The sequence below is a fragment of the Acomys russatus genome, chromosome 20, assembly GCF_903995435.1.
Source record: "Acomys russatus chromosome 20, mAcoRus1.1, whole genome shotgun sequence".
In the NCBI taxonomy this organism is placed as follows: Eukaryota; Metazoa; Chordata; class Mammalia; order Rodentia; family Muridae; genus Acomys; species Acomys russatus.
The window spans coordinates 33436694-33450580 of NC_067156.1; the positions used below are offsets into that span (position 1 = coordinate 33436694).

Sequence of the window (13887 nt, forward strand, 5' to 3'; positions counted from 1 at the left end):
AGTATAGAGTGTATTAGCTTATTTTAACTTGCAATGAGGATTTTTGATATATGAAAACAGCAATAACATAGAAAGTCAAACCAGAAAGTTCCACAAAGGAGAGGGGTATGTCTTGTCTACTGAGGGGAGTGTGAAAGAAATGATGATGACACCATTTCATTTCAGGTATTTATTTTTTTTTGAATTCTAAAAGGCAACTTTACAATCCAGGTAGATTAAAATAACAAAATACTCTCTATCCTCAATGTTTATAATCTGGAGTAGGGCTGAGTGGAAGAGACCGAATATGTGACAGAGATAGAATGGCCATGCAGAATAGTGATGTGTCTCTGTCAAGTCTCATGGGCCATTCAGGTAGCCTGAAGAAATGGTCATTTGTTGATAGAAAAGAAGTCACTATTACTAAGTCCAACCCCTGCAAGGAACACGAGCTAGGAGAAAAGGAAGAGCAAGGAAGATTCTGGAAGTGACTAGCTCAGCACTGTCATGGAGAGGTATACGGTGCTGATATCTTAGTCACTTGTATTACTTCTCAGATCCAATATCTGACAAGAGCGAATTGAAGAAGAAAGGTGCACTTCAGCTCACAGTTCGAGGTACAGTCCATCCTGGCAGTGATGGCTTGACTTGCATCATAGCCAGGAGACACAGTCTGAATTCTGGTGCTTGTCTTGGGGTCTTTTTTTTCAATTTTATTTAGCCCATAACCCCAACCTAATGTAGTATTTTTCATCTTCGCTAACATAAACTAGATTATCAATCGCTCATGCCCAGAGGCTGGTCTCCTAGGCTAGTCTAGATTCTACCAACCTCCCAAGTAATATAAACTGTAACAGGGCTTTCAGTGGGAAAAGCCGGTGCTTAGGTCATGGAACAGCTTATCTGGCATAGTAAGGAGCACACAGTTCACTCTGGGCTTTTACAGAAGCAGTCTAAGAAAATTAGGATCTTGGTGAGCTTCCTACACACCTGCCCAGCTACCCTGCAATTCAAAACCATCTGGTTCACAGTCATCCCTTGCATCACAGTTGCTCTAGTTATTCCTCACAAAGCTGCTGTGGACATAGGGATAGCATCTGAAAACCATAGGTTGGCAGTGAACACTATTTTAAATTGCTTTGCTACATTAAGTTAAACATACATAGGCTCTATATACCCATTCTTTTCTATATTCGCCCCCCAAATGTACAGTTTGTCTGTTTCCTCTAGTATTTGCCCAAAATATGAATTGGGTAGGAACATTCTCTTCACTAGGTTCACTGAATTCCTCCTTGGGGAAATTCCATTCCTCCATGCTGGACTTACAGAACGTCTAGTCTTGCCCAAAGGAAGACAGGACTTGTTAACCTTTGTGGAGACTTTTGTATCTATAAAAGTTATTTTTATTTGGCAAAATATGGTGATTCATGTCTTCTAAGGTTTAGAATCTGAAAGAAATAATGTTGATATGTCTAAGAACATCGTAACGGGCACCCTAATGAGTAGTTGCTGTTTGCTTTAAGCTGATTATGGAGAAGGGGAAAGGAGAAATGGGGAGTGAAGATAAAGGTGAGGTGGGGGAGGAAAGGCTGGCAAAGCTGCCACTGACGTAAAATAAGAATGAAAGAACATTCACAGTGGATCAAGACGGAAAGGAACATAGATGAGGTCTCGTTATCCATTTACTTGTTAGTGTCCAGCTTATGCTCTGCACTTCATTCTGAGATGTTATGCTCCTACTGAAGGTAATCAACAAGCAACATTTTGTTTTCAAAATGATGTTTCTTGTAGAAGTGACAAACACGAACACCCTTTGCTCTTCTGCACATTCTGTTTTGCATAAGCAAAGTCTGTTTGAGTTGCCTTGGGTGTCAAAGCCCCTTGATGTCATAAGGGCTGGCCTCCAATATTTTTGATGCAGGTAAGGTTGTAAACAGAGTTACCAATGGATGTGTTTCTTTATTTCTATAGATGAGGTTTACTTAAGGAATTGATATTTACCAAAAACTGAACATGCCTTTGCAAACAACTGCGGCTATTTCATGTGATTTGTTAGATTTATGAATATACATGTTTTTCGATAAGGGTTTAAGGAAGAGTGCATTGTAAAATTTATGATTTAGCCAATCAATATTAACTTTAAATTCAAGAAGCTATTTGTCTCTACATAAAGAGTCTTCATGAACAAAAAATAGTCGTGTCGTGCATGGACGTATATTCAGAGCCCTTCTTGCAACTTCATCAACTCTACAGAACTGACACTGAGCACAGGGCCTTGCTCCAGAGATTCACACTCCTTCTCATTCCTTACAGGACCCTAATCTTAATGTCAGTCATTAAGGAGACAAGCGTGGCCTTTACACTGATGCCATTCCTCCCCTCTTGTCCACAGGCTAGCACTAAGGAACTCGACTTTTCCTTAAGTATGACATGGATTCCTTTCTACTTCCAAGTCTCTTGCCATATTTAAAGCTCTTACTACTTGACATATTAATTAGAAAATAATATACTGCCTCCAAATCAGTCCTCTTAAAACCTGTGATAGGTTAATTATCATTTTATCATGTCCTTTTTTTAATGGAAAGAAGAAAATGAAGATTTCTTTAACATGGCCACAGTGAGAAGGGGTGAGTGCCCACCTTCGTCTTTAGGGTTTTGAAGTGGGCTTATGTGTAAATATAGGGCCAAGGATATGCACATGTGAGTAGTCCTGGTCAAGATTTGGGCCCACCCACCATTGTCCCATCATTCCTATAATGTGCTCTGACAAGCTCTTAGAATTGTATGAAATCTCCTTCCCAGAGTTGGCCTTTTCCCTCTCTTAGCCATTCTGATGGGTATAAGATGGAATCTCAGAGTCATTTTGATTTGCATTTATTTGATGACTAAAGATGTTGAACATTTCTTTAAGTGTTTCTCAGCCATTTGCTATCCCTCTGTTGAGAATTCTCTGTTTAGTTCTGAGCCCCATTTCTTAATTGGATTATTTGGTTTGGTGGTGTTTAACTTCTTAAGTTCTTTATAAATTTTGGATAATAGACCTTTGTCAGATGTAGGGTTGGTGAAGATCTTTTCCCACTCTGGATGTTGTTGCTTTGTTCTGTTGACAGTGTCTCCTGCCTTACAGAAACTTCTCAGCCTCATGAGGTCCCTTTTATCTTTCTTCCTAGTTAAGTCTCCAATTCTAAGAGCTAATGACATTCACTAGATCATGCGTTCTCTGTATGCCATTGTCTGACTCGATAATCTCAAGAACAGAACACAATTCTAGTCAAGTGTGGTCATGAAAGCCCTGTAGTCCTAGGTATTAGTGGGGTTCAACAGGCAGTCACTTGAACCAGGAGCTTAAGGCCTGTCTGGGCAACATAATGATGACACCCCATTTCAAAAATAGCAAACAATATGGTTCCAGTACTGACCTAGCTAAAAGATATGAGGGTGGTCTTCCAAAGGTTTCAATGTAGGCTTCATACATGGCAAAAAAAGTTCATGTAAGAAATGTCATTTTTTTTTTTCACTTTGGAAGCTGCTAACCTGCAGCTTCCTGTTTACTCAAGTAAATAATTTTATTCCTTCTTAACTCTCTGATGAGTTTGGAGACCACATAGTTTAGTTTTACAATTAACCTTTGTTATTTAGGGGTGACGATGCTTTTAGTTCTAGATAGATGTTTTAAGTTGATAGAGATGAGATATGATATTGATTTACATTCACAATTTTAGACTTATCAAGATAGAAAAAATGTTTTCTTCAAGGTTGCCAAATACAAATAGCCACAACACTACCAATGTAACATTTATATAATCACTGATTGTTTTGTGGTTCTTCTTGCTGTAGGTAGTTTATTTTATATATGTGTAATAATATAAATGTGTATGTAAAAATATTTTAAAATGACCAAAGCATTGAATGTTGCCAAAATTAGAGGTGAAAATAGGAGAAGGCAAAAACTATAATGGGTGGAAATGGAATGATGAAGTGACTTGCAACTACTTATAAAAACAGGTCAAGAAAAACTGGGCCTGACCCACTTCAGCATCAGGAACACACAGTTATCCTTTCCCCAAATTGACACAGAGAAGTTTCTCATTTGGAATGCTCTGGAGCAGAATGAAAAGAGTCATTTTGAACAAATTCACAAAGTTAAAATGTAGCCAAAACTCTAGTTGTGGGATGACTTGTAATCATTTTGAGATGCAAATGTCGAACTATCACAGTCAATAGTACTTTTATCCAAGGGGGTGACAGTGGAAACATCACTTGACTTGTGTTGAATTTTAACTACAGCCAAATTCTCTTTCTGAGACAAGTATGTTTATATAATAAAGGGTTTTTTCTTTTTTTCTTTTAGCCTTTAACTTGGCTTTACTCATTAGAGAGAAAAATTAAGTCTAAGTCTCTGAATTGCCCTTTTGATGAAACCAGTCACCAGGAATAAAACATTAAATGCAGCAACTTTTCTAGCTACGGAAGCTGGCTAAGCTTTCTTATTTTTTTCTTTTTCTTTTTCTTCTCAAAAGCTTTAAGGTCATTTTCTTTTATTAAACGGTGCACATTGAGTACCTTTCACAGGGCCTTTTAGGAGTCTTTAAAAAAACAAAAACAAAAACAAAAAACAAGCTTCATTAAGCCAATGTTATACTTTCACATCTCTATTTTAAGTTGTGCTTTCCTTTTTATTTTTCATAGACAATTTGGTAAGTGAACACAAACTATTCAAATGCTATGTCTAGCTTACCTCCTAATAGTGAAAACTGCTTGCAGCTAAATGGACTTTTGTGAATTAGTAACAAATACAAGGAAAGATGACACAATAGGTCTGAGTGGCCTCTGATCTCTTGTATATATGCACACAGATTGAGGGTCAAGGAAAACATTATTCTTGAGGCACATGTAAACGAATTTGAATCTTTTATTTCATGTTCTAGCTTGTTCTAACAGATCTTTTAATAACCTATAGCATGTACCAAACGTGATCATTCACATCCTATTCCAAGTAGGTAGGTGCTATCATCACCTTCCAGCTATGTGCTAAGAAAGATTAGACAGTCTTCCATTCAAATGGATGCAGTTGGATTTAAATACAGTTTTTCTTCTATTGTAGTTTGTTCTACTATTCTGTATCTGCCTTTGTGGGTGAGGGTTAGGTCCAGGAATCACACTTCAAGAGAGGCTATAACTGATGAGAGGGTGAAAGAAAAGTTCTAACCCAGCTTTGGGAAATGGACCATTACTCCTGCATTTGGAATATCTCCATGGCAATGGGGGCTGGCATTTCTTTATTTCTTGTTAATGTTGATGAATGTAGCAAGCATCCCAATCTCTCTGTCCTGCATGGTTGATGATGGGGAGGCTAGTGAAATAGGGGCTAGAAATCGCGTGATTTTCAGCATATCTTTCCTTAGAAGTTACTAAAGGATGTATTCCAGGAATAGGAGGGAGGAATTCTGGAACGAAGAAAATGTGATTTCTTGGACATAAGCAGAGTCTCATTTGCATTAGGATGTGGCTGCTTTAGGACGCTGGGCATTTTGTGGTCAGCTTGGGTGGCTGCCTCTGCTGTTTCTCTGTGCCCAACATTCTTGGTCTATTAAGAGGTGATCACCCCACTGGTATTTTCTCTCCTTTGTCAGACCAAACAAGGCATATCATTATAAATGTTTCAAAAAAAAAAAAAAAAAAAAAACATTACTTAGTATTGTTTCTTGCCATCATCCAGACAATCAACTCCTGGTGAACTCTTGTCATTCTCCAGCATAGTGTTTGTGAAGAGAGAGGTCTGTCTACTCAGAGAACCCAGATTTCCGATTAAAGCTTAGTTTTCCAGATAAAGAAGTTTCAGTTCCCCAAACACTGTTTCTCTTTATAATAGGGAGATCTGTCAATATCAAACACATAGACTTCATTGGCAACAGTCAGGTAGATGTGATTTCTTATCGGTCTCCAAAATCACTTCCAAAGTACAAAATCCTCCACTAGTCTAGACTGTTTTTAATCAAAGAATTGTTTTCATTTGTTTCAGAACAGTTCCTCATACACATTTGAGTTGACAACCCATGCCTGTATCTTACACAATGCAACCCATCGCCTGCCTGACAGATGAGACTGAGTGTAAGATACAAAGCCCCATATTATTCAGGAAGCAGTGAAGGATGAGGGAAAGCAGCCTTCAAGTAACTTGCCTTTTACTTAGGAAGATGAAAGGTTGCCTCTGAGCAAAAGACCCAAGTCAGGTTCTTAACTCAGGACTGTCTGCTCCAAAGTCCAAATTATCTCCTTTATAAAATGAAAAATAATGTTATGAAGCAAAATGGAAGTCAACATTGTTTTGAAAAAGTGTTTCATTGATTCTAGTTCTCAATAGTTTCACCTATGAAAGAATTCAAATGGGTCATGTACCAATAGGTGAACAGATTGTCATTGTTTAATTGTGCCCCATTTAATTTTCCTCTACAAATGGCTTGACAAGAAAATTAGATTACACTGTAGAAATGGCTTAGGAGTTAGTTATTATAGAGAGGTGTCTTAGGAATTAAGAATATTGGCGGATCCTCTAAAGAACTCAGGGTTGATGCTCAGCACCTATGTGGTGGCTTACAACAGTTGGAACATCTAGTCTCAGGGGATCTGATGCAATTATTTTTGCATCCACAGGCATTGAATACACGTGGTGCATAGCCATATATGCAAGGCAAAACACTCATACACATAAAAATAAATAAAAGTATTAAAATACTTTATAATGTATGGTACCAAATCACTGTGGTCAGAGATTTTCCATATATATAAGGAAATACACACATAATTGTGTGTTGTGCCCAATAGTTAATTTGATTTCATAAGCAGCAGATATCTTCCAATAAAGATGATAAACAGCCAAAATAAAAAGTATATTTCTAAAAAGAAAAACTAAAGTATACATGATATAATATATGCATATAATCTAATTAAAAAAAACTATATCAAATTTACAATTTGAGTGTGTGTGTGTGTTTATAGATTTAAGATCCACTTTTGGCATATTTTAAGAATAAAAACATTAGCATTAACTATTGTTTTCTTGTTGTACATTATACATCCAGGAATATTTACCTGGGATAAATGGATTCTTAACCAACACTTTTCCATTTTCTACATACCCCAGCCCCTCACAATCATAATTCTATTCTTTGATTTTTATGAGTTTGACTTTTTAAGATTCCTCATATTAGGGAAAAAGTGCAGAATTTTTCTGCGATGTCGGGCTTATTTCACTTAGCATGTCTTCCAGTTTCATCCTTGCCTTTACAATGGTGAATTTCCTTCTTTTTAAAGATTGGCTTTCCCCTCATTTTATGTGTGTGTGTGTGTGTGTGTGTGTGTGTGTGTGTGTGTGTGTGTAATGCATATACATGTGTGTATATAATATACATATATTATGTAATACATTTCATTTATCCATTCACCATAAACAGAGACTAGTGTTGTTTCTATAATTTTTACTGTAATTATCATCTTACTAATTATAAGAAAAATGTTCACAATAAAGAACAACACTGATGGATGGTAGTATAATAAAGTTAATCTCTAGGAAAAGAATTATAATCCAAATCAGTGGTCATCAACCTTCCTAATGCTGCAACCCTTTAATACAGTTTCTCATGTTATGGTGACCTCCAAACATAAAATTACTTTTGTTGCTACCTCATAACTGTAATTTTGCTACTGTTTTGAATTGTTATTTAAACATCTGTGTTTCCCAATGGTCTTTGGGGGTTGTGACCCAAAGGTTGGGAGATTTGATCCAAATGAATGCAGAACTCGATAGGCATGCCTTCAAAGAGGGAACTTTAATAGATGTTAAATTCCTATTGAAAGATGGATGTGGGGGTCTAAAAGTTAAGATAGGGCTGTAAAAAGGATGCAACAGAGAGTGTGTGGAAGCTTCCATAAAATGAAGACTGGGATAGATGAACCCTGAAAACAGAACTATAAATTACAGTTTTCAATGTCAGATAATTTAGCGTATCACAATCAGATCACCTCCAACTCCTGCCTCAAATTATCAGTTTATGTAAAGACTTCTATGATTCAGAAAGTTCTTCGCTCCAAAATGAAAGAACCCATGAAATGAACTGGTCATCATGTACCAATTAGCAACAAAATATCTGTGACTATAAAATAAAATGCTATGAAAATTTTAAAATAATTTCTATAAAATATATCATTAAAGATAAATTTATGTGAGAATATAATAATGGTACCAGCTTATTTATTTATTTATTTAGCTATTTGTAGCTTTAGTTTTTGGTCAAATTAAGAAAGTTTTTGTTTGTTTGTTTGTTTTGAGACAGGCTTTGTCTGTGTAGCCTTGGCTGTCCTGGACTAACTTTTTGACCAGGCTGGCCTCGAACTCACAGAGATCCACTTGCCTCTGCCTCCCGAGTGCTGGGATTAAAGGTGTGGGCTACCATGCCCGGCTTCTTATTAAGAAAGTTTTAAGAACTCTTAGCCGATAATAATGTGGAACTGGTGTCAATTAAAATGGAGAATGGAGCAGAAACCAAAAAGAGTTTTATAATATTTCATTAAAATGATATGGCACAAATTATTTTTTTCTACCACTCCGTTTAATCATTTGACCATATGTCACGTTAAAGTGCCACCCAAGGCAGAGAACTGCAAGAAGCATGAAAATAAAAAAAATAAAAAAAATGCAAGTTCAGCTTCCAGTGAAAGGCGCTGAGGACTGATGCAGGCGGGAGGGGTGCCAAACCCCTCAGAGATCATTAAGGTCTTCATCACTGCATGGCGCAGGTGCCAAGCATGGGCTGCAAGGAGGGTAGTTTGGAAATTTAAAAAAGAGATTCCTCCAAAAGGGTTTCTTAATGATTCTCAGCTTGCCAATGCGTATGACCCTTAAGTACCATCTCTACAGTACAGGCTCAAAAATGCATTTTCCATTAATTCTGGGAAATTTAGAATTGTTCATAGAAATTCAAAATGGTGAGATAAAGGTTATGACCCTAGAATAGCCTTTTTTAAGTAGTGGAGGTAATTCATATATATAATTCATATATGCATATGTACATATGCATATATATATGTATGGTTTTCTTTATCATTTTTATTATCTTGTTTTTAATTTTGTATTTTTTTCATTTATTTTTATGATTCCAATATAATTTCATCATTCTCCCCTTTCCTTTCCTCACTCCAAACCTTCCCATATACCACTCCTTTCTCCTCTTCAAATTCATGGACTATTTTTTATTAATTGTTGTTACACTCACATTCTTAAAATACATAAATACAGCCTTCTCAGTCTATATAATGCTACCTATGTGTTTGTTTTCCAGTCTGGCCATTTGGTATTGGATAACCAGTCAGTGTGCCCTTCTCTAGGGAAGATGTTCCCCTGGCCTCAGCATTTCTTAGTTGCCTACAGTTCTTCCTGTAGGGTTGAGGCTCCTGGGCTTTCTGTGGTCCACATCAGCATGTCTATTGTTTTTGCTCTAGTTTAGTTCACATTGAGGTAGCCTTGTTAGTGAGACACTGTAGGCAGGGTTTCACAGTGTAGCCCTGGCTGGCCAAGACTCACAGAAATCCACTTGCTTTACCTGCTCCCTAGTGCTGGGTCTATAGGCACACCTCATCTCACCGTTTTAAGGTTGTCTTGATCACCCTGGATTACCATGGACACATATGTTAGTTTAGTCATGAATTCAAGGATGGCGTTTGATTTTAATCATGTATACATGACCACTTGCCTTTAATTGTGTTTTGAGTTCTGATGTTCTACAAATTATAATGATCATTAAATATTGTTTACAAATGCAGTTAGTTTCTTAAGCAATCATATTCCTGTTGTTTATTTTATCAGACTCAGTAAGTCTGTCTTCTTGGCTTTATTTTAAGGTTTTGATATGCAGTGGGTCAGAAAACCAATTAGCAGGGCTGGAAAGATGGCTTAGCGGTTAAGAGCACTGAATGCTCTTCCAGAGGACCCAGGTTCAAATCCCAGCACCCATATGACAGCTCACACCTATCTGTAACTCTCACACAGGCATACATGCAGGCAAAGCACCAATGCACATAAAGCAAAAATAAATTTAAAAAAACATTAAAAAAAGAAAACCAATTAGCATTTCTGAAAGCCTAAGGCTCACTTATGAATAACCACTACAGTTTTCTTTACATGGATTTGCACTCCTAAGAGCTCTAGTTTATTCTCAGTGTTTCGTTAAATTTTTGAAATTAAGGCAACTTATGAAAGAGTGTGCCATACAGTAGAATTCCCAGCTGTATTTAGTGACCAAGATACAATGTTTTTCATCTCCAATAAACATTAAATCATTCCTGTGGAAGTAGAAATAAATTAAAAGCAGCTATTATTATAAACAAATGTTCTAAGTGTGATCCATCTAAAACAATAGATGAAATATTTGTAGGGTAAGTTTTGGACTTCATGGTATATGCTGAGGGTAGGAAGTGGGAAGAGGGGTGAAAGAATGAAAAGAGGAGTGACAAAGAGAATGTGTATCTCTCCAGCTGAATCTAGGGCAATCACTTCAATCCCACGGGGCTGAAGAAATTGCTCAGCAGAAAGAGTGCGTGCTCTTCTTCCAGAGGATACAAGTTCTTTTCTCGGGGCCCAGGTTGGAAGGCTCACAACCATCTGTGACTCTAGCTCTAGAGGGCTTGTAGCCTCCCTCTCAGTTACACGTCTCATGGCTACAACAAAATACCTATCGTTGTTGGATTATTTGGTTATCTTTTCAGATATTTCAGTCTCGCCTCATGTTATTAGAATCTATTGTTATACACATGTGAATTCGTAATTGTTTTAGTTTCTTAAATAACTTGATATTTGATTATACAATTGGTTTTTCTCCATATATACATATTAAAATGTTATTTTGATTAATACTCTAGAGCAGTGGTTCTCAACCTGTAGGTTGTGATCTCTTTGGCAAACATATATCTCCAACAATATTTACACATTATGATTCATAACAGTAGCAAAATTACAATGATGAAGTAGCAATGAAAATACTTTTATGGGGGGGGGGAGGGAATAATGGGAAGCTACAAGGGATGGGATAAACATTGAGATGTAAAAAGAATAAATTAATAAAAAAAATGTTTTAAAAAGAAAATACTTTTATGGTTGGGGGCCACCACAATGTGAGGAACTGTATTAAAGGGTCACAGCACTAGGAAGGCTGAGAACCACTGGTCTAGAGCCACTATGTTTACCTTACAGTTGTTTATAGTTCATATCTTTGAACTTTCAGCCTGCTTGTGTTTCTGTAATGTGCATCTCCAGGAGAAAACATATAGTTGAATCTTTAAGAGTACTCTACAGCATGAGATGGTGGTGAATGCCTTTTATCTCAGCATTTGGGAAGTAGAGGCAGGTGGGTCTCTGTGAGTCCAAGGCCAGCTGGGTCCCCAAAGAGAGTTCCAGGACAGCTAGAGTTACACGGAGAAACCCTGTCTCAAAACAAAACAAAACAAAACAAAACAAAAAACTTCATAACCACTTTTGCTTTTCATTTGTTTAATCCTTTGTTATTAATGTGGTTGCATAAGTGTCACAGGTAGTTTTGTCAGTGTGACATAATATCAAATCACCTAAGAAATGTCTCAATGAGGACTTTTCTAGGTCAGGTTGGCTTGTGGGCACATCTGTGGGGACATATCTTGATGATGTTAATTGGGGTGGAGATACACGTCATTGTGTGTCGTACCATTCCCTAGCAGGGGATTCTGAACTGTGCAATAGTGAACACAGTGAGCAGCTAACAATATGCACGTGTCTATCTTCTTGTTCTTGAGTATGGATGTCACTAGAGGCTTCAAGTTCCTGCCACTTCTGCTTCTCTTAAATGATAAATTATAGCCTGGAATTTTGAGCTGAAACAACCTTTTTCTCCCCTACATGACTTTAGTCGGCGATTTTATCAAAGAAGTATGTGCTTGTAACTTTTGTTCATTAAATATGTTGTATACATTTTTAAACTTCTCTTTACAATTTCCTTCACTTAAATTGATATTTTTAAACATTTAATTCCTGTAATTATTCTTAACTTGTGTATGTGTTTCTTAGTTTCTCGAAGGCTTACAATATATTAATTATCAGAACCTATTTTTGATCTATATTAACAGTCTCCACAAAATAGATACCACATATCTCTAAACAGAGACATCCAGGACCCCTTCTCCTTTTTAATGCTACGATTTTGTATATACCACAAGTGTAATGCATGCTAAATCCCTTATAATGTAGTTAGTTTCAGTCATTTTATTTTTATAAGCAAGCTACGAAAACAAGGGAACAAGTGTGGATTTATAAATATAAAATATCCATCTTTACAGCCTCAAAACAGCAATGGCATTAAATAAAAGTCATTTTAAAGAAGAGCATGGCTGTGCAGATAAGGACAGGCCTGAATCACTGACATTCTGTTAGCATTAGAGAACTTCCTCTTGGTGACATTACACTGAATTCAATGTCGCAGACCAGGGTTCTTTCCCTTTACCTGAGTGGCCATCAACTCTTTCTTGTGCTAAGACAGTTATTAAGGGATGGAAGTTTGTAAATAATACCAGAAAGGGAGATAAATAAAAGAGAAGTCTAGGGATTTGTATGAGCTTGATGCATGAGAGGAAACTGGGAAAGAGAAAGCAGAGGCATCCAGGGTTAATTAGTAACAAAAGGTGACTTAATTTGCAGGCCTATGATCAGAAAAAAAGTGAAGGAGTCTTAATGTGTCCTCAGTACTTAGGACTATTTCAAAATTATTATGATTCCACTTTTGCTGACTCCTCGATCTGGGAAACACACCAGTCTCTCCTTGTGAGAAAAAGCCTGGCTCCTTTCTCTGATTGTCATCAATTTTCTACAACGCAAGGCAAGAATGATCCGTGTGGGTTCAGGAATGACTATAGAAACAGGCCTCCGAGTTGTAAGACCAAGAGGCTTCTCCTTCTTCATTTGTTTAATACAAGACAAAATAGCCCTCAATAGTTGCAATAAATATCCTCACTGATCTTCTGGTTTTTTCCCCTGGATGTAGTCCCAAATAAAGAATGCCCTGACTGGTAGCAAAGTCAGCGAAAGAGTATGGAACATAGCTGAATATATTAGAATCATGTTGTAAGTCATGTTTTGTTCTGTTTTAAAGCTCCTCTACTCCTGTATCTCTCTATACATTTTAATTAGACATCTTAGACAATCAGGCATAAAGTACTTCCATTTCCTCCACGCTCATATTAAATTCCCTCAATTTATCCTTTGATCAAATGAAGCCAACAAGAAGACAAAGCTTACAAGCAACAGAGCAGCCAGTGGGAAAACATTCGGAGGCATGCCGTCTGTTCCTGAGTACGTGGGGGCAGCCCATGAGTTCTTCTGCAGTAGGACAAGGCCCTAGGATGTGAAAAATGACACAGTGCCCAGACTCAAAAGACTGCTGGCGATCTGCCTTGTCCTTGCTGCTCACCCGAGTCACCTTAGGTAGGGCAGACATTCTATCTCAGGTATTTTCCTTACCTGTAAAATGCAGATAACAATAAAACGTTCTCTGCCTCCTGCCTGGGTTTTTATGAAATCCAAATGAAACAGTACAGAAGAAACAGTTTTGTACAACCCACTGGCCTTCAAACAGTGGCCCCCCCTCTGTCTTTTCTGTGTCTAATCGCACAGGGATATATGTTTATGAAATCCACAGATTTTTCTTAAACACTATTACTCAATATGTTTAGCCTTTTCATCCATTTAACAAGTAATCTGAGTTCCATTCTGCTAGCAAGATTAATATGATTTTACTTTCTGTCTTTTGCTAGCATTTCTGAGACTTTTGTAGATAGGTTAATAAGTTGAGAAATGGTAGAAGACAAGGAAGAGAATAAAATATGATATGA

General features: G+C 37.1%; 1 protein-coding gene across 2 annotated transcripts in view; it reads left to right on the plus strand.

Annotated features, from left to right (window-relative positions):
- The window catches only part of Kcnn2 (potassium calcium-activated channel subfamily N member 2), a 378701-nt gene that overhangs the window by 222332 nt on the left and 142482 nt on the right, over window positions 1-13887 (plus strand). The gene's annotated exons all lie outside the window — the stretch shown is intronic.